The 22,331-nt window shown below is 43.4% G+C and overlaps 1 pseudogene; it reads left to right on the forward strand.

The window, feature by feature from the left end:
• The first annotated feature begins 19,771 nt into the window (after nt 1–19,771).
• Nucleotides 19,772–21,393, forward strand: LOC101283969 (arrestin domain-containing protein 4-like; annotated as a pseudogene).
• Nucleotides 21,394–22,331: the final 938 nt, after the last annotated feature.

A 22,331-nucleotide genomic window follows, 5' to 3' on the forward strand; every position in this document is an offset into this window, starting at 1 on the left:
GTCTCTCTCATTTTTGGAAGTTCCTCACATATTAAAACACCGAGAAATCCTGAAACAATTTTCCAAAAATTGTAGCCTGTTTAAAAATTCTGATTTAATAAATTTCTGCTTTTTCACAAATTAAAGTATAATATAATATAGTTATGCTTTTCCAAAAAAAATGACAGGATTTTTAAAAAGAAGATACTTAATAGTGCCAAACAGGGACAAAAAGTTAAAGTTGTAAAATTACCACCTTGCATTCCTGTCACTGTAGCTCTGTTTCTGAGGCCTTTCAAGTATATGACGTCTTAATTCAAATGGGCCTCCTGCCTCCTCTGGCTCCAACTCTTGCATTGGCCCTGGTCTTATTCATCTTTGTACCAGGAGCCTAGCACAGTGGCTGGTTCATAGCAGACATTCAACAAATGTTTGTTGAAATTTGTTTTTATTTATTCTTAATTTATTTTATTTTATTTTTCTGGGTCTTATAATGGTTTTTATTTAAATTTTTACTGGAGTATACTTGATTTACAATGTTGTGTTAGTTTCAGGTGTATAGCAAAGTGAATCAATTATACATATACATATATCCACTCTTCTTTAGATTCTTTTCCCGTATAGGCCATTACAGAGTATTGAGTAGAGTTCTCTGTGCTATACAGTAGGTCCTTATTCGTTATCTATTTTATATATAGTAGTGTGTATATGTCAATCCCAATCTCCCAATTTGTCCCTCCCCCACACCCCCTGGTAGCCATAAGTTTGTTTTCTACGTCTGTAACTCTATTTCTGTTTTGTAGATAAGTTCATTTGTACCCCTTTTTTAGATTCCACATATAAGCAATATCATATGATATTTGTCTTTCTCTGTCTGACTTACTTCACTCAGTATGACAATCTTTAGGCCCATCCATGTTGCTGCAAATGGCATTATTTTATTCTTTTTTATGGCTGAGTAATTTGTATGGAAACACAAAAGACCACGAATAGCCAAAGCAATCTTGAGAAAGAAAAACGGAGCTGGAGGCATCAGGCTCCCTGACTTCAGACAATACTACAAAGCTATAGTAATCAAAATAATATGGTACCGGCACAAAAACAGAAATATAGATCAATGGAACAGGATAAAAAGTCCAGATATAAACCCACACACCTGTGGGTGACAAAGGAGGCAAGAATATACAATGGAGAAAATACAGTCTCTTCAATAAGTGGTGCTGGGAAAACTGGACAGCTACATGTAAACAAATGAAATTAGAATACTCCCTAACACCATATACAAAAATAAACTCAAAATGGATTAAAGACCTAAATGTAAGGCTGGATACTATGAAACTCTTAGAGGAAAACATAGGCAGAACAGACTTTGACATAAATCACATCAAGATCTTTTTTGATCCACCTCCTAAAGCAAATAAAAACAAAAATAAACAAATGGGACCTAATTAAACTTAAAAGCTTTTGCACAGCAAAGGAAACCATAAGACGAAAAGACAACCCTCAGAATGGGAGAAAATATTTGCAAATGAAGCAACCAACAAGGGATTAATCCCCCAAATATACAAGCAGTTCATGCAGCTCAATATCAAAAAAACGAACAGCCCAATCAAAAAATGGGCAGAAAAGGGCTTCCCTGGTGGCACAGTGGTTGAGAGTCCGCCTGCCGATGCAGGGGACATAGGTTCGTTCCCCGGTCCGGGAAGATGCCACGCAGCGGCTAGGCCCGTGAGCCATGGCCGCTGAGCCTGCATGTCTGGGGCCTGTGCTCTGCAACAGGAGAGACCACAACAGTGAGAGGCCCGCGTACCGCAAAAAAAAAAAAAAAAAAAAAATGGGCAGAAGACCTTGGGACCTCCCTGGTGGCACAGTTGTTAAGAATCCGCCTGCCACTGCAGGGGACATGGGTTCGATCCCTGGTCTGGGAAGATCCCACATGCCGAGGAACAACTAAGCCTGTATGCTACAACTACTGAGCTTGCCCTCTAGAGCCCACAAGCCACAACTACTGAGCCCTCGTGCCACAACTACTGAAGCCCGCGTGCCTAGAGCCCGTGGTCCACAACAAGAGAAGCCACCACAATGAGAAGCACGCACACCGCAACAAAGAGTAGCCCCCACTCACCACAACTAGAGAAAGCCTGTGTGCAGCAACGAAGACCCAATGCAGCCAAAAGTAAATAAATAAAATAAATAAATTTCTAAAAAAACATATGGGCAGAAGATCTAAATAAACATTTCTCCAAAGAAGACATACAGATTGCCAACAAATACATGAAAATATGCTCAACATCACTCACCTCACACTGGTCAGAATGGCCATCATCAAAAAATCTACAAACAATAAATGCTGGAGAGGGTGTGGAGAAAAAGGAACCCTCCTACACTGTTGGTGGGAATGTAAATTGGCAGAGCCCCTGTGGAGAACGGTATGGAGGTTCATTAAAAAAACAAAAATTAGGGGCTTCCCTGGTGGCGCAGTGGTTGAGAGTCCACCTGCCAATGCAGGGGACACGGGTTCGTGCCCCGGTCCGGGAAGATCCCACATGCCGCGGAGCAGCTAGGCCCGTGAGCCATGGCCGCGGAGCCTGTGCTCCGCAACGGGAGAGGCCGCAACAGTGAGAGGACCGCGTATTGCAAAAAAAAAAGTTAAAACTCACTTTTTTTTAAATAAAAATAAATAAATTTTTAAAAATGTCCTTTCAGTTTTAATTTTTCCACACTCTTATCCCATTCTCAGACTGAAACATTTAAATTTAAAATTTTTAAAATTTTAATTATTTTGCTGATTATGTCCATATCACTAAATAATGTGTTTTTCCAGAAACTTATCAACTCATCTTCTGTGGAGGATAATTGTGCTAGATAATTCCATTTTCTAGTCTCCTAACTATCTGGAATTTTTTTTTAACATCTTTATTGGAGTATAATTGCTTTACAATGGTGTGTTAGTTTCTGCTTTACAACAAAGTGAATCATCTCTAAATATACATATATCCCCATATCTCTTCCCTCTTGCATCTCCCTGCCTCCCACCCTCCCTATCCCACCCCTCTAGGTGGTCACAAAGCAGCGAGCTGATCTCCCTGTGCTATGCAGTTGCTTCCCACTAGCTATCTATTTTACATTTGGTAGTGTGTATATGTCCATGCCACTCTCTCACTTTGTCCCAGCTTACCCTTCCCCCTCCCCATGTCCTCAAGTACATTCTCTAAAAACTCACTATCTTTTGTTGGTGGAGTAATAGTCTGTTTTTCTTTTCTTCCTTACAAAGTTCAGTATTTTCTAAATGTTTTACACCAAGCATGTGCTTTTATTAAATGTAAGCTCCATGAAGACAGATACATTTTTTTGTTTCCTTATGTATCTGAAGTGCCCAGAACAGTGTCTCACATATAGTAGATGCTTAATAAATAATTTAAAATTAATCTTTATAATGTAAAAAATAAAATGAAAAGGGATAAATGTATTGGAATTCCATTTCCTGCTCTTCCTGGATTGTGTCTTATTTTAATATAATCTTCATCCCTTCCTTTAGAGCACCTTTGGCTAAAAGGGTCAGCAGTGGCCATACGTGCACCAGTCGTCCCTAGTTCTTGATTTTTCTTCCGCTCAACTTTACAAAGGTTTGCCTTCTATTCTTTCCTTTCACCTCTCCCAGCAGATATTTTTAGGAAGAGTGGTACAAAAGGAGTCTTCAGAAAAGTGGCATCAGCATCGTGGTGGAATACGATGTCCCTTGTTTTTGTCTTCCCTGTCAACAACATTAATTTACCATCTGTTCACGGACAGAGGTGCCTTTGTGGGAGCTGTGGGATCTCGTACCATATGCCAAGGGACCCAGGAGAAGTCTTGCCCACCTGTGCACCAGGTAATATGCATTTAGACCTTGATCCTGCCTATGGACACTACGGTGGTCCGTGATCTATCTCCAGCTTCCCTTGGTTGTGGCCCAGGAGCCCCTGGAAAGCACCATTTTAGAAAATCACCAATGGATGACAAGGCCCTTTTGTGGAAGTCCAGGTTTCCAGAGAAGTTCTAGCACATCACTGGAGGGAAAAATACACACACACACACACACACACACACACACATTAGATGCATCAAAGGGTGTAAGAAAACAGCTTGACTTTACTTGCATCACCCCTCCCCCAAAGCAGCACAGTAAGGCCAAGAGAGGTTTTCTTGGTCTATGATCTTCCTTATATTAAAATAAGATACACTGCTTCCCCAGCTCTGCAAGATGCTGACAAAGAGGCCCTCTCCCACTGTGGTAGCAGGAGTGAGCTTTGGTAGATGGCTAGTGAGCATGTGCATAAAACCTGCCCAACTCTGCAAGCCAGAGTGTGCCCAAACTTGAGACTGAGCGCCACCTTTGGGAAAACAAAAGAGAGGCAGTCATCCCTAGGCCAGGTTCATTGCAGAATCCAGAGAAGGCATACAAGCTAAGAATTCTGCCACAAGACAGAGCAAGAAGAGTGGAGGAGGTGTACCTATAGCCAGTCTGAGATAGCCTCAGAATCCCTAGAAGGACTGACAGAAGACATTTCTCTCCCAAAGGCAGTTAGTAAAGCCTGAAGGAGGTGAGTGCTATTTCAAATGAGAAGACAATGATGCAAAACTTCAAGGAACATGGAAAGTCAAGGAGTAACATGAAAACATGAAAGCATACAACACACTGGGAAAGGTAAGTATATAGTCAAATACTCTAACACTGTAATATGGTGGTGTGTTAACCACTTAACTCTAGTATAAATGTTAAAGGATAAGAGTGTTAAAAATAACTATAGCTACAATAATTTGTATGAATACATAGTATAAAAAGAGGTAAATTGTGACATCAAAAAGATGTAGTAAAAGGGTAGTTTTTGTATGCAATCAGTTATGTGATTATCAGCATAAAATACTGTTCTATCTATAAAATGTTTTATGTAAGCTGTCTGTTAATCACAAAGCAAAAACCTACAGTAGATTCTCAAAAGATAAAGAGAAGTGAATCAATGCATACCACTACAGAAAATCACCAATTCACAAAGCAAGGCAGCAAGAGAGGAAGAAAGGAACAAGGGAACTATAAAACAGCCATAAAACAATTAATAAGATTGCATTAGCAAGTTCTTACCTATTAATAATTCTCTATTTGGAAACAGATTAAATTCTCCAATCAAAAGGCATAGAGTGGGGGCTTCCCTGGTGGTGCAGTGGTCGAGAGTCCACCTGCCGATGCAGGGGACATGGGTTTGTGCCCCGGTCCAGGAGGATCCCACATGCCGCAGAGCAGCTGGGCCCGTGAGCCATGGCCACTGAGCCTGCGCGTCCGGAGGCTGTGCTCCACAACGGGAGAGGCCACAACAGTGAGAGGCCCGCGTACTGCAAAAAAAAAAAAAAAAAAAAAAGGCATAGAGTGGCTGGATAGATTAAAAAAACAAGAACCAACTATATGCTGCCTACAAGAGACTCACTTCAAATAAAATAACACACATAGGGGCTTCCCTGGTGGCGCAGTGGTTGGGAGTCTGCCTGCCGATGCAGGGGACACGGGTTTGTGCCCCGGTCTGGGAGGATCCCACATGCCGCAGAGCGGCTGGGCCCGTGAGCCATGGCCGCTGAGCCTGCGCGTCAGGAGCCTGTGCTCCGCAACGGGAGAGGCCACAGCAGTGAGAGGCCCGCGTACCGCAAAAAAAAAAAAAAATAAAAAATAAAATAAAATAACACACATAAGCTCAAAGTGAAGGATGGAAAAAGATATTTGAAACAAGTGGAAACCAAAAGAGAGCAAGGCTAGCTATACTTGTATCAAACAAAATAGACGTTAAGCCATAAATGATAACGAGAGAAAAAGAGGCCCGTTATGTAATCATAAAGAAGTCAATTAATGAAGAAGATATAATAATCAACATATACCCACCTAAACATGTTATTCAAATACTAACAGATCTGAAAGGAGAAATGGACAACAATTCAGTAATAGTAGAAGTCTTCAATACTTCACTTTCAACAATGGAGAGATCCTCCAGAGAGAAAATCAGCAAAGAAACAGTAGACTTGAACTATACTTTATACTGAATGAAGCTAACAGACATATACAGAACACTCCATCCAACACATCCTTCTATCTGGGACATTCTCCAGGACAGACCACATCATAGGTCACAGCACAAGTGTTAACAAATTGAAGAAGACTGACATCATACCAAGTATCTCCTGACCACAGTGGTATAAAACTAGATATCAATAACAGGATGACAAACGACCAATTAAAAATATGTGGAAACTAAGCAACACACTCCTGAACAAAAAATGTGTCGGCTTCCCTGGTGGCGCAGTGGTTGGGAGTCTGCCTGCCGATGTAGGGGAAGCAGGTTCATGCCCCGGTCCGGGAGGATCCCACATGCCGCGGAGCCGCTGGGCCCGTGAGCCATGGCCGCTGGGCCTGAGCATCCGGAGCCTGTACTCTGCAACAGGAGAGTCCACAGTGGTGAGAGGCCCGCGTAACACGAAAAAAAAAAAGTGTCAAAGAAGAAATAAAAGGAGAAATAAAAAATATCTTGAAACAAACCAAAATGGAAACACAATATACCAAAATATATGGGATACAGCAAAAGCAGTTCTAAGAGGAAAGTTTATAGTGATAAATGTCTATATTAAGAAAAAAAAATCTCAAATGAGCGATCTAACTTTAAAGCTTAAGGAACTAGAAAAAAAAGAAGAAACTAAGCCCAAAGTTAGCAAAGAAAGGAAATAAAGAACAGAGCAGAAAGAATGAAAGAGAGACCACAAAAACAATAGAAAAGATCAAGGGAAATAGGAGCTGTTTTTTTGAAGAGATAAACAAAATTGACAGACTTTTAATCAGACTAAGAAAAAAGTGACAGAAGAATAAAATAAGAAACATCAGAAATGGAAGAGGAGACATTACAACTGATACCACAGAAATACAAATGATCATAAGAAATTACTATGAACACCAAAAAACTGGATATCCTAGAAGAAATAGAAAATTCCTAGAAACATACAACCTACCAAGAATGAATCATGAAAAAATAGAAAATCTGAACAGATCAATAATTAGTAAGAAGATTAAATCAGTAATCAAAAACCTGTCCCAAAAGAAAAGCATAGGACCAGATGGTTTTACTGGTGAGTTCTACCAAATACTTAAAGAATAATTAACACAAATCCTTCATAACTCTTCCAAAAAAATTGAAGAGAAGGAAACACTCTCGAACTCATTTTATGAGGTCAGTTTTACCCTGATACCCAAGCCAGATACGGACACTGTAAGAAAAGAAAACTATAGGCCAATATTTCTGATGAATGCAAATGCAAAAATTCTCAACAAAATTCTAGCAAACTGAATTCAACAGCACATTAAAAGGATCCTACACTATGATCACATAGGTTTTAACCCTGGGATAAAAGGATGGTTCAACATACACAAATAAAAAAATGACACACCACATTAAAAGAAGAAATGATAAAAATTATTAGATAATTTAATAGATTCATAAAAGTAATTTGACAAAATATTTTTGTGATAAAAACTTTCAACAAGTTTGGTATAGAAGGAGCATACATCAACATAATAAAGGTCATATATGACAAGCCATGCTAATACCATACTTAATGGTGAAAGGTAGAAAGCTTTTCCTGTAAGATTAGGAACAAGACAAGGTGCCAACTTTCACCACTCCTATAAACATAGTGCTGGAAGTCCTATAGCCACAACAATCAGGCAAAACAAACCAAAACAACAACAGCAAAAAACATCCACCAGGAACGCTAGAAGTAATATTGTCTTTGCAGATGGTATGATTTTATATAATCCCAAAGACTCCACCAAAAAATTGATAGAACTAACCTACAAATTCAGCAAAGTCACAGGATTAAAAATCAACATACAGAAATAATTGTGTTTCTATATATTAACAACAGGTTATCTGAAAAAGAAAAAGAAAGAAGGAAAAAAAAAGAAATAAAGGAAACAAACCCATTAACTGTAACATCAAAAACATAAAATATTTAGGAATAAATTTAACTAAAGCTGTGAAAGATCTGTACACTGAAAATTATAAGATACTGATGAAATAAATTGAAAAAGACACAAATAAATGTAAAATAGCCCATGTTCATGCATCAGAAGAATTAATATAGTTAAAATGTCCACACTATCTAAAGCCTTCTATAGATTCAGTGCAACCCCTAACAAAATTCATTGACATTTTTCACAGAAATAGAAAAATAATCCTAAAATTTGTATGGAATCATAAAAGACCCAAATATCAAAGTAATTCTGAGAAAGAAGAACAAAGCTGGAGGTATCACACCTCCGGATTTCAAACTATACTACAAAAGATATAGCAGTCAGAACAGCTTGGTACTGGCATAAAAGTAGACCAGTCGAACAGAATTGAGAGCGCAGAAATAAACTCAGGCATGTACAGTCAACAAATACGTGACAAGGGAGCCAAAAATACTCAATGGGGAAAGGATAGTCTCTTCAATAAATGGTGTTGGGAAAACTAGATAACCACTCTAAGAAAAGTGAAATTGGATCCTTATCTTACACCACTCTCAAAAATTAACTTGACATGGATTAAAGACTTAAACATAAAACCTGAAACCTTAAAATTTCTAGAGGAAACATAGGGGAAATCTCCTTAACGTTGGTCTTGCCAAAGATTTTTTGGATACGACACAAAAGCCCAAGCAACAAAAGCAAAAATTAATATGTGAGGTTATATTAAATAAAACGCTTCTGTATAACAAAGGAAAAAACAAAATGGAAAGGTAACCTATAGAATGTGAGAAAATATTTGTAAATCATACAGCTTATAAATGGCTAATATCCAAATACATAAAGAATTCATAACACAATAGCAAAAAAAAAAAAAAAAAAAAAACTAAGAAATGGTCAGAGGAACTGAATAGACATTCTTTTCTAAAGAAGACATACAAATGGCCAACAGGTACAAAAAAAGATACCAACATCACTAATTGTGAGGGAAATGTAAACCAAAACCAAAATGGGATAAAACTTCATGCTTGTTAGAATGGCTATCACCAAAAAGACAAGAAGTAACAAGTGTTGGTGAGAATGTGGATATACACTGTTGATGGGAATGTAAATTGGTGCAGCCATTATGGAAAATAGTATGGAGGTTCCTCAAAAAATTAAAAATGGAATGATCATATGATCCATCCATCCCATTTCTGGGTATATATACAAAGAAAATGAAATCAAGATCTTGATGAGTTATCTGCATTCCTATGTTTACTGCAGTATTATTCACAATAGCCAAGATATGGAAACAACCTAAGTGTCAGTTGACAGACGAATGGCTAAAGAAGATGTGGTATATATACTAAATGGAATACTACTCAGCCATGATAAAGAAAGAAATCCTGCCATTTGCAACAACATGGATGGACCTTGAGGGCATTATGCTAACTGAAATAAGTCAGACAGAGAAAGACAAATACCGTACAGTCTCACTTACAGGTGGGATCTAAAAAATCTGAACTCGTAGAAACAGAGAGTAGAATGATAGTTGCCAGGGCTGGGATGCAGGGGAAATGGAGAGATCTCAAAGGGCACAAACTCCAGTTAGAAGATGAATAAGTTCTGGGGGATCTAATGTACAGCATGGAAACTGTGGTCAACAATACTGCATTGTATACTTTAAAGTTGCGAAGAGAGTAGATACTCTCATCAGAAAAAGAAATGATAATTATGTGAGGTGATGAAGGTGTTAACTAATGCTACAGTAGTCATTCTTTCACAATATATGTGTATTAAATCAACACACTGTACACCTTAAACATACACAATATGATATGTCAATTACATATCAAAAAAACGGGGGGGGGGAGGAAAAAAAAAACCAAAATGTTTTTTGAAGAAAGCAGCACCGCCCCCTGGTGGCTGAATTTAAAACGGTAACGTTGATCCATCGTCTCAGACCAAGTGTGCAGATTTAGGCCACTGCAGGTTCCAGGTTTGCCCCTGAACCACAGTGTCACGGTAGAGCCTGGCGTGCTGCTGCCCGCTATGGTGAGTGGGCGGCAAAGGCCCCACTGCTTTTCTTCCAGACTGAGGGGGCCCCAAACTTCCAGCCTGGAGGTTAACAAAGGTTGAAACTGGCTGGACTATTGAAACCACCCACAGTTCATCTCCTCCCCTCAAAACCTCCCCAAATAATTGAGTCAGTCAGCAGGAATCGTCAGGCCCAGCACTGGGAGGGTGGGCTGAGATGGAGTCCCTCAACTGAGGTGCAGGACAGGAGCCCTTACCCAGTCAGCGCTATTGCCCTGCTTGCAGGGGTGCAAAACGAACACGACATAGAAAGTGGACAGAGTGGATCTTCTGGCAGGGACCCAGATCTAAATTGTCTGGGCTTTTTTGTTTCAGTTTTTTTTGTTTTGTTTTGCTTAGCTTTTGCAAATGAATTTTGGTGACCGTTGGTTTCGGAGGGGGCGACTCTAGCAGACAAAACTTTACGTCTGCATCGCAGTTTGGTTTCCCTCTCAATTCTACAGGATTTTTGACCCAAAGTTTCCTTCCCTCTCACTTTTCTTCTTTCTTCCAACTTATTTTTCTCCCTAGATTCCCCTGCTCTGATAACTCGGAGCCTCTGCACCATCGTCATCTTTTCCAAGCCTAAAACCAAGACCGCTGTGGCCTTTGAGGGGTGTGGCATAAATGCAGATGTGTTTAAAATGAGCCCCAGTTCTCCCTTATTATCCTCATCATTTGTCTCTGCCTCTCACAGATGCACTCGAGTCCACTGTCACAGAAGAGTCAGTGAAACAAATGCCTTATAAGGGATAGACCGACGGACCAATGGAACACAACATTGAGACTTAAAACAAATCTGCACAATATGGAAGCCTCAGTATCTCATAGAATATAAACACCACCGTCTGTGAGACATGCCCTGACTCTCCATATGTTAAAATAAAATTTTAAAAAGTCTTACAGTCCCTCTGCATGTAACCAATGTCCAGTGTTCTCTGGCACTCCCACACCCTCCCAAACCCCTGGACCTAAAGCCTATTGTTCCCCTGGAATGGGTGCTCTTCTCTCCCAGTGTGCAGGGAGCCTTTGCAATGCCCCCCCCATTATCCCCACCTCCTGGTCTTTGTGTCCCTCTTATAGTCTCCTTCTCTCCAGTGTGGCCTGGACCTGGTGATTTCCTTCCAAATGTAGAAAGGTGATTCCCTGGACTTTCTAGATTCTTTGTGTCCCTGTTGAGCAAGATGTCAGAGTTCCTCTTTCCAAGAGCTGAGGCTGAGGGGTTGGTGCTCCAGAGTGGTCATTTTTATGTGAAGTGCCTGCAAAGGCCCCTGTGCAGGAGGGAGGGTGTTGGTGTATGTGTGAGTGTGGAGGGAGTGAGAAGGGGGAAGGGTTGACTTAAGACTTCGGGGGAAAATTCCATGATCTGAGGTCTCTAAAATTTTCTGGGAGCCAAACACTACTTTTTGATTTTCTTCCCCTTGTACTATCTCCTATTCCCCTTTCTGCCTCCTTCCATTTTTAGGAGACCCACTGCCCTCCCTGCCCCTTGCCCCCTGCTTTTTTTTTTTAATGTCTTTATTGGAGTATAATTGCTTTACAATGGTGTGTTAGTTTCTGCTTTATAACAAAGTGAATCAGTTATACATATACATATACCCCCATATCTCTTCCCTCCTGCGTTTCCCTCCCTCCCCCCCTCCCTATCCCACTCCTCTAGGTGGTCACAAAGCCCCAAGCTGATTTCCTTGTGCTATGCAGCTGCTTCCCACTAGCTATCTATTTTACATTTGGTAGTGTATATATGTCCACGCCACTCTCTCACTTTGTCCCAGCTTACCCTTCCGCCTCCCCATATGCTCAAGTCCATGCTCTAGTAGGTCTGCATCTTTATTCCCATCTTGCCCCTAGGTTCCTCAGAACCTTTCTTTTTTTTAGATTCCATATATATGTGTTAGCATACAGTATTTGTTTTTCTCTTTCTGACTTACTTCACTCTGTATGACACTCTCTAGGTCCATCCACCTCACTACAAATAACTCAATTTCGTTTCTTTTTATGGGTGAGTAATATTCCATTGTATATATGTGCCACATCTTCTTTATCCATTCATCTGTTGTTGGCCAGTTAGGTTGCTTCCATGTCCTGGCTATTGTAAATAGAGCTGCAATGAACATTGTGGTACATGACTCTTTTTGAATTATGGTTTTATCAGGGTATATGCCCAGTAGTGTTGCCCCCTGCTTTTGAAGTCCTGACAAGGTAGAAAACTGGATGAGTTTTTTTTTTTTTTTTTTTTTTTGCGGTACGCGGGCCTCTCACAGTTGTGGCCTCTCCCGTTGCGGAGCACAGGCTCCAGACGCGCAGGCTCAGCAGCCGTGGCTCACGGGCCCAGCCGCTCCGCGGCATGTGGGATCTTCCCGGACCGGGGCATGAACCTGTCTCCCCCGCATTGGCAGGCGGACTCTCAACCACTGCACCACCAGGGAAGCCCGTTGGATGAGTTTTTTTAAAGCTTTATTGAGGTGTAATTGACACCATAATGCATACATATAAAGTGTATAATTTACAGTATATAATTTAAGGTGTACAATTTGTGAAATTATCACCACAATCAAGTTGTCTTGTGCCATTTTGTACTCCCTCTACACTGTCCCCTGCCCCCTCCCCCAGGCTACCACTGACCTGCTTCTGTCCATATAGATTAGTTTGAATTTTCTAGATTTAAAAAAAAAATGGTGTTTTTAAAAATTTATGGATTTGGGCTTATCTGGTGGTGCAGTGGTTAAGAATCCACCTGCCAATGCAGGGAACACGGGTTCGAGCCCTGGTCCGGGAAGATCCCACATGCCACGGAGCAACTAAGCCCGTGAGCCACACCTACTGAGCCTGCGCTCTAGAGCCCATGCTCCGCAACAAGCCACCGCAATGAGAAGCCCGCACACCGCAACGAAGAGTGGCCCCCGCTCCCTGCAACTACAGAAAGCCCGCGCGCAGCAATGAAGACCCAACGCAGCCAAAAATAAATTAATTAAAAAATATATATTTTAAAAATTTATGGATCGGAAAATGAAGCCGTCTCTTTACTTTTTGCACAATTCCTCATCTACCTTTTCCTGCCAAGATCAATTTGTAGGATAATATGGAGTAGCCTTCAGGGAATTAATGAAATTGATGTATGGAAATATGTGAGTTATTAAAGTATTTTTCTCTGGACCCCGAACCCATTTTTCTGTGCTCTTGTATTGTAATGCTGAGCTGGGACTCAGCAAGTCACATTTCCGCTTTGTCACCTAGCTCCAGAGTAGGTTCCCTGATGGTAAGAAGCTGGAGGGAGACGGCTAGGCTGGAGGAAAGAGAAAGCACTTGCTTCTTCCTGGCTGCTTCCTGAGGATTTCCTGTTGGTTCCCACAAAGCAGCATTTTTCTCTCTAGAGGTGTAGTGAGCCTTTTCAAAGCAACAGCTGAACCCAATCTGCTGTTTTTCCTAACATATAGCTTCATGTTGTCCCCCTGGAAACACCACATCAGCTCACCCTCTCCTCAAAGATCTGGGCCCGAGCCGCACAGCCCCTGTGAGCTCAGAGAAATAGCGGCAGCTCAGTGCTGCCCCTGCCTCTCCAGTCTGGGTTCAGCTCAGCAACACCTGTTCTTTACACTTCAAAGTTTAATAATCCAGTCTCTTGCTTCTGTTTCCCCAGCTGCCCTTGCAGTTGCTATCTCTGTGATATCTCAGATTTCTCTTTTTACTCTTTCAGTTACATAATTGATAGCTTTCTACCTAGTTTCCAATTCTATATTTTAATTTCTGCTCAAATAACTGGTGTGGTTTCTGTCACCTGCCTGGATTCTGAATATTATAGGAATAGACAGATGTGTTTATTTGATGTTCCTTTTAAAGAAAATACACAGAAGAAATTGTATACATAAAGATATGACATAGTGTTTGTAGGGGGTTGAATGGTCACCTCCCAAAAGCTACGTCCTTCTCTTAATCCCCAGAACCTATGAAATTAACCTTATTTGGGAAACGTCTTTGCAAATATAATTAAATTAAGGATCTTGAGATGAGGAGATTGTCCTGGACTCTCCAGGTGGGTCTCAAACCCAATGACTAGTGCCCTTTTAGGAGTGAGGCAGTGAGAGGTTTTGACGCAGAGGTGGAAGCAATGGACCATGGTGGCAGAAATTGGAGTAGTGCAGCCACAAGTCAAGGGATGCTGACAGCCACCAGAAGCTGCAGGAGACAAAGAAAGATTTCTCCCCTAGAGCTTTCAGAGGGGGTAATTACTGCTGACACCTTGATTTCAGACTTTTAGCCTCCAGAACTAAGACAGAATAAATTTCTGTTGTTTTAAGTGACCCAGTTAGTGGTAATTTGTTACAGCAGGTGCAGGGAACTAATATAAGCTATAAACTGCCAGGGAGAATTTAAAGTGGTGGAAGCTCAACTTTATGGCTTAGTGGATCTAATAAACCTATGCATAGTCACTTGGTGCCCAGTATTGGATATATTGAGTCATAAGGCCTAAGTGGCAAGTTGGCTATTTCTGCTGCCTTGTCCTCCTTTGGACATGATCCCTCTCTTCCTCTGGGCCCCATTCAGCATTCAGAGCCTTCTGAGTCACTGACTGAATGGGTTGGAGTACTATTGTCAAGAGTGTCCTATGCTGTCTTCAAAATTGAAAGAGGCCACAAGTGCTGTGCAGCAGAAAAAGCTAACATTTATTTATCTATAATGATTTTGAGCCTCTCTTCACACACTCTTTAGCCAATTTGTATTATATTATTATTATTTTTTTAATATTTATTTATTTATTTTGGCTGCGCCAGGTCTCAGTTGCGGCACGCAGGATCTTCATTGCAGCATGTGGACTTCTTAGTTGCAGCATGCGGACTCTTAGTTGCAGGCGTGCATGCGGGATCTAGTTCCCTGACCAGGGATCGAACCTGGGCCCCCAGCACTGGGAGCGGAGTCTTACCTACTGGACCACCAGGAAAGTCCTTGTATTATACTATTCTTCTGTGAATTGCCTATTCATATCTTCTGAACATTTTCCTTTGGGTTTCCTGCCTTATCATTTAATTTACCGAGGTTATATGTATATAGATGTAATAATTTGTGAATTTTAGACTTTGAAAATTTCTTTTCCTAGTTGTCATCAATCAGTTTTACCCATGTGTCCTTCATGGTATAGAAATACTTCTTTCTATATACTATGCTTGTCATCCCATTTTGGAGAGTGTGCTGTGTCTTTATTTCCAGGGCATACAACAATAACATACTTTTAGCAACTGTTGTCCCATTGTTTAATTTTTCTACATAATTCATAAAAGGAAGCTTATACTGAAGCATGATTCTTACCTGGAAGCTTCTCTAATAATTTCTGTATTTTCTTACCCTGGAGTTCTTCTATGCTCAAAGCAATCTGTAACTTTAAACTTGAAGGTAAGAATAAATTCCTGGTTTTTTTCCTAAAAAATTGTGCTTTCTAGATTTATCTACTTGAAAGTACTAGGTGCAGTTATCAACAAAATAGTATTGAGCACATCAATTTAAAAATTGTGGTTTTCACATACCAGTTACCAATGAAAGGAACCTAGTTTCCTTGGAGAAAAGACTGATTGCAGGTCTGGGGCAAGGAAAGTAAGAGCTGCACCTGGGACAATTCATTGCACCAGAAAACAAGGAAACTGTAAAAGACTATGAGATCATATGCCAGCAAAGAAAGAAGAGTGAGATTACAGGGCTGTCATTGACCAAAGATAACAACACTTGAATATCAAATAAAATAATGAGTAGAATTTATTTGAACACTCTCTCTGGTCAGGTTCTAGAGGATGCAGGGATGGAGTTAGGCATGCAAATGTTTATTGAAGAGTAATACCTATGAAAGGAAAAAAGAATGAAGGAAAGCTGTCAGACCGCTATGCAGATCAGACAGTTTCTGCCAGGCAAAGGGGTAGACTAATTCTAATATGAATGTGCTGGTGTTCTTACGCATCAGGATTCTGTCTGAACTTCAGAGCTTTAGATAATCCAAAGGGAGATGTTGCACACTCAACTATGGGGGCCAAAATCCTCTTTGTTCCTGCCCTGCTATTATAGTCATATATTGTGCAGCTTGTTGGTGACTGATGTCAAGCATCTGCAGACGGACCCCACTCTGGATCTCACCGAAGCGACTTCTTCCTTGTGCACCCACATCACTTGCTTGTGGTGCCCCCCCCTCCTCCTTGAATTTCAGCTGTGACTGGGTTCAAACAATTCTGAGCTGGCCTCGACCTCCATCCTCTCAGGCAGAGCTCTTCTATTCTGGGTATCTTTGTGGGAATCTTCACCTCAGCTGTGAGTGTCCTAAATTGCCCCCGTAAACCTTGCAACTAGTTGAGCTTTCAATCACCTGCCATCTTTACTGTCCTGTTGTTTGATTTTTCTGTTTTGTTATTTATCATTTATTATTTTACCATGCTCTTCCCTCCTCCCTGCAGTTAAGCAAACAATAAAAATCTGGCTTTGAAGGGAGGCATCACATTTAGAACGTTTCTTTCTGGTCAGCAAATCAGCTACGGCAATGCTCATGGACTTGGCTGTATTCTGAATGGTCTCTTGACTGCCGCTTCGCTCTCTCACTAAGATGTAAGGACTGAAAGCTGTAGCCAGATTTTCATCTTTTTGTGTGTGGCTCCAATCACAGCACCTGGAACATGGAAGGACATCAAAATGTGCTTCCTAAGTGTTGGGAATGACTGTACTTTATCACAGTAAAATAAATGTCTAGTCAAGGACATCAATAATGTAGCCACTGATGCTCTTGTCAACAGGTTGACACAGATGAAGAAGGATATATTACAATGCAATACACCATGGATATGTTATGTTAAGGAAAAAAATCCATTTAGAGGGAAAAAACCTCCCCTCAAAAGGCAGTGTTTAACATTTGTTCTCGTTAAGTTATCATTCTATCCATGATGATATTGATAATAATACTTGAGCACGTTAATTTCTGCCAGGTAATCCTAAATATTCATTTTTATTATTGAATGCATTCATGAAAGCTGCCTTGTTTATTTGCTTTCCATTTCAGAGGTGACAAAAGGAGGCCTAGAGGGAGGAGATAATCTGCTGAGGGTCGCTCATCCATAGACGGGTGGAACTGCCCCTGCACCCAAGCAGTTCAGTTTCTGGAGCTTCTTGTCGTGACTCTGGTCCAAACACAATTTGAAGTTCTTTGAATTGACCAGTTCACTAGGAGAGGACAAAACTGGGAAAGTCAGAAAGTCCAATTTGAGAATTAGGTCACCATCCTTGGCCTTCCTTTACATCACAAACCTTCCTTTGGCATCCCCCCACCCCTGCAAGCATTCCTTTGCTTGGAGATCTGGGTTTCCAAGTCTGTTCCAACACTAGCAGTATGATTTGGGGCCTTCTACACCCCATTGTCCCCCCAAACAGTTTTTTCCCCTTCGGGTGTACTAGTACTTTTCCTTTTCAACCCTAATCCCATCTATCATGAAGAGATTTGACCATGAATCATTTTATCCAAGATGATTGGTTTTTGTATTAATATTATCAGGTCTTCTGATGCAATTATCTTGTAGGATTAATGTTACCACCCAAACTCCCCCTATCTGGCCAGGAGGCCCGAAGAGCATTAAAACTCGCGGGCTGGGGGCTTCCGAATCCCAGACACTCGGTATCGCCCGGTGTGAGACCCATGCGATGGCGCAGCCCTTTCCCGACTGTGAGCGCCGGGGCCCCAGACGCCGCCAGCCCCGAGCTCAGCCGACTCTGCGCCCTGGACGCTCCCTTTCTACCCCGCCCCGTGCGAGCTCTCCTGGGAAGGCCCAGACTTCGACTGAGAGATGCTTTCCAGTCCCTGCGGCGGACTTCTGCGCTGGGACCGTTCGCGAAACGGACAGTTTGCTGGAGGCCGAAGCCCTCGCGACGGGACGCAGAACCACCTGCCCCGGACCGGACGCGCGCGACGCACCTGGACCCAGAGGCGCCCCAGGAGAGGCGGCCGCCGCCCCCGCAGCCTCCCTCGGCAGGTGGCACCGCTTCCCGGACGGACGAGCGGAGCCCGAGAACGCTGACGGCGGGGACCCTATGGAGCGTCGCCCGGCTCCTGCCCCCGGGACCCGCCGCACGTCCCAAGGCTGGTGGTAGCGGATCCGACGCGCAGTGGCGCGGAAGACCCAGGGCTGCCAGGAGCCCCGAGATTTGCGCTGAGTCCCTCACTAAGTACAGTCCCATTGGCAGTTTATGAAATGCGTATTACCCTGCAATGTGAAGATCATTGATAAAATCAATGTACAATGTCTTCTGAATTTGTATAACAAGATGAAAGATACATGCTATTGTTTTAATTTCTGTATTTTTTCATTTGTAGGAATGTGAACCTCGTTAAATAAACTTTAAAGAAAAGAAATGTATGCAAGATGATTGGTGTTTTGCTTTCAACAAAACTGTACAACTGAATTTTACCTGTTTGGGATGAGATTCCTTGCTGACACAGCTTAGGAGCTGCCCATAGTTCCTTGTCAAGTGGGCCTCTACAGGGGGCAGGGAGCCACAAGTTATCCTGCTTCAGTAAAGCAAGCAGGAGAGAAGAGCCAGACAGAGAGTGCCAGCAGGACACAGTCATAGCGTTTAAAATCTCCTCTTGAAAGTGACACTCCATGACATTTGCTATCCTAAGTGACATCTTCTTTTCCTCTGTGAGCTCTATCGCATATGCCCTGCTGTTTAATGGTTTGTTTCAAGTAACTGGGCTGGAGAATGGTAAGGAGAAACTCTCATCCTTAGTGACGCTTAGGTGAGACTAGCATGGACTTAGAGAAAAACTTTCCCTCCCTATGGCGGGCAGTGGGCAGGGTAAGGTGTTTCCAGAAGGCTAATGGCAAAGGAACTCTATTACTTGGTCTCAAGCAAAGTCAGCCTTTAAGTCTTGGGAGTGTGATTAGGGTGAGGAAGGAGCCAGATTAAGCATGAAGTCTTTCTCGCAGATAATTTTCCCTCTTGGTCTAGCTAAGGAGCTGCACTTTGCTCTTTAGTTTCAGGGGTTTTTCAACCCTCCACACTCACTCTACCACTAGGCTCAGCCCCTCACCACGAGACTCCAGATGCCCCAGTCTCTGGGCTACTTCAGTCTCTGGGCTACTTCAATGCCCAGCAGGGATAGAGAAGCTCCTTGCTCCTGTCCCAGGAGCCCTGTGTTAAAAAGGTTAACACATACAAAAGACATTCAAATGTCTTTATTAGAATGGTTTATTTAATTCGTGATGGAAGGACGTGTGAGAAAGGAAAGATGTAAAACTTCAAGATAAAATATTGAGGGAGAATTTTCATCTTTTAACCGTATGGTCTCATCTAAAAACCATGATGAATATAAAACAACCATTCTCAAAACATCCTGAAGAGCAAAAGAAAAATGTGAACATTTACATATGTTATTAAGGACATCTAGATTCATTCTTCTAAGATTTCTAAGAGAAAAAGATTGTAATCAGTAAATATAATGTTGACTGTGATGTCCCTGTCGTATTTCTTTTTGTGGTTTTTAGGAACAGAAATGGAATAACTCAAACAGTTTAAGCATAAAATAATTTATTGGGGGATAAAAAAATAACTTGTGGGGCCTCCACCGGGCCCCGCACAGCGGCCGCAGTGGCCCTCGGCGTGCGCGTGGCGCCTGTGATAGCGGCGCCGCTCTGCTCACGACCCCGGCCCCGCGCCGGTGCCGACCTCCTTGGCGCGGCGGCGTCGCCCGGTAGGATGGACGGCGAGGCGGGGTCCGCGGCGGGGGTGGGCTCCGAGGGCCGCTGTGCGAGGACAGGCGCAAGGGCTGCGACTCGAGCGGCGAGGCTGTGGTTGGGCACGTGCTGCTGGAGGTTGCCGAGCCGGTGACCCTGCGCGCGCAGCGCCTGGAGGCCCAGGGCCGCGCCACCGCCGCCTGGGGCCGGAGCGCCGGCGCCGCGGACCCCGCCGCCGCCTCGGGGATGGAGAACCTGACAGTGCGCCTGAGCCTGCGCGAGCCCCCGGCCGGCGACGGCATCGTCTTACTACAGCCTGGAAAACATGAATTCCCATTCAGCTTTCAACGTCCATCGGAACTTTTGGTAACCTCATTCACCTGGAGATATGGAAGTGTTCAGTACTGTGTGAGAACGGTTTGGGAACGACCTGATCAGAAGGTTAAGCGGGAACTCCAGGTCGTCGGTCACATCGATGTCAACCCACCAGCATTACTAACCCCTGTATTGAAAACTCAACAGAAGATGGTTGGCTGTTGATTTTTCACTTCTGGTCCAGTCTCGCTGAGTGCCAAAACTGAAAGAAAGGGATACTGTAATGGAGAAGCTACTCCAATCTATGCAGAAATAGGGAATTGTTCCACTCGTCTGATTGTTCCCAAAGCTGCCATTTTCCAGTCGCAGACGTATGTGGCCAACGTGCGCGGGAACCACATCGCCTCCGGGAGCACCGGCACCTGGAACGGGAAGACCCTCAAGATCTTCAGCACGGGACGCTGTGCTGCATCATCCGAGTGGATTACTCCTTAGCTGTGTATATTCACATTCCTGCTGCTAAAAAATTGATGCTTGAGCTGCCCTTAGCTTTGTGTCCTGGCAAGAATCTATCATCTCAGAGTCTCAACTCTGAAACCAGGCAATCCTCTCTAATATGCTAAATTACTAGACATTTGTCAGCCTTGCCTGACGAGTAGAGAGTTTTTTTCCCCAGTGAATGGAAAAGACAAGGACTGGACCTCTCTCCCCAGGGACCTGCCTCTCCTCCCATCCCCCTCCCTAAACACCATCACCAAACCCCTCCCAGCAAGATGCAGTTTTCTCCTTAATCTCGCGAGGCTCCGAGGCAATTTGCAAGGCAAATGAGTGTCTATCTCCACTTATCTGGGCTTGGGTTTCCGATCTCCCGTACTAGACAGACCCTATAAAAGGCACACTCAGCATGGGGCTGAATCATTCGCCCCTTTGCTTGGACCCGCTACGCGTCTGGCCTGGGAGGAGGCTGAAGCCATGGAACCGCACGCATACTACACCTGGGAAGAGCTGTCCTGGAAGAGGGCGCATCCAGAGCCCCACATGCCACCGGGCCTCAACCGAGAACAGGCCTGGGCCTGGGCTCTGGATAACTTCCCTGCGCTGAGCCGCCCCTCCTGCCAAAGCCCCCAGTTCTGCGAGGACGCGCACTACTGTGCATGTGGGCTGCCGCGGCGCGCTTGCCCCGGACACGCAGACGGTCGCCAGGCGGAGAACGGCCACAAACGCTGGCGAGACCCACAAGCGCAGGAGCCAACGGCTAACCCGGGGTGGAGCGACAGTCCCGTCAAGAAGAGGCCGAAGCCACACACCACAGGGCACAATCGGGCCTGAACAGCCAGGAGATGCCCGCAGCAGCGGAGGCCGACAGACACGCGGCCAGATGGCCTCCAGGAGCCCAGGACGATCCCCATCCCCTACCCCGAAGCTGCGGAAACCCTGTGGAGGCTTGAAACCCTGTGGAACTCGGCAAGGAAAGGAGTCGCAGCCTTCTGTCCGGCCCACGGCGCCCCTTCAACCCATGCCCTGGCCTGGACTTCTCCCCTGGGCCCCGCCTTGCTCTGGGATGAGCCTGGAGGACTCTGTGGGGCAGACCAGTCCTTATTTGTCCCTCCTTTCCTGGATTACTGACAGCTCTCTCAATTAGAAATCTCTCTTCAAGGGATCCATACTGTCTTAAGGAGTTTTCTTGCAGTTGTACTCAGAATTGTCATGTTTCTTATGTTGATTCCAATTATGAGCAATGATTAAAACTTGCTTCCCTATTCTCTGCCTGTGGATTGATTTGGGTGGATAGAGTCAGGCCTGGAAGCGGTATAGGGGCTTCTGTGGCTGAAAGGGGAGCTGGGACCAGGGCCAGGGCTCCTTAAGATCAAAGAAATGTAAAGTGAAACCATGACAGATAACTTTGACTACCACAGTGGTCTGTATTAATCTTTTCCATTTGTTCTAATATTGCTAAAGTAGTAACTCCCCAAAGCAGCTTTTGAGAAATGAATTTGAAAGGGTCTTTGGAAAGCCAACATGACAATATGCATTAAGCATTTCAATATGAATACCCTTGGGGACTTCCCTGGTGGTCCAGTGGTTAAGACTCCAAGCTCCCAACGCAGGGGGCCCCCAGGTTTGATCCCTGATCAGGGAACTACATCCCGCATGCCATAACTAAGCCCACTCGCTGCGACTAGAGAAACCTGCACACACCAATCAAGAGCCTGCACACCAAAATGAAGACCCAGCGCAGCCTAAATAAATAAATAAATCTCAAATAT

This window comes from Orcinus orca, chromosome 3 (assembly GCF_937001465.1).
Source record: "Orcinus orca chromosome 3, mOrcOrc1.1, whole genome shotgun sequence".
Classification (NCBI taxonomy): Eukaryota; Metazoa; Chordata; class Mammalia; order Artiodactyla; family Delphinidae; genus Orcinus; species Orcinus orca.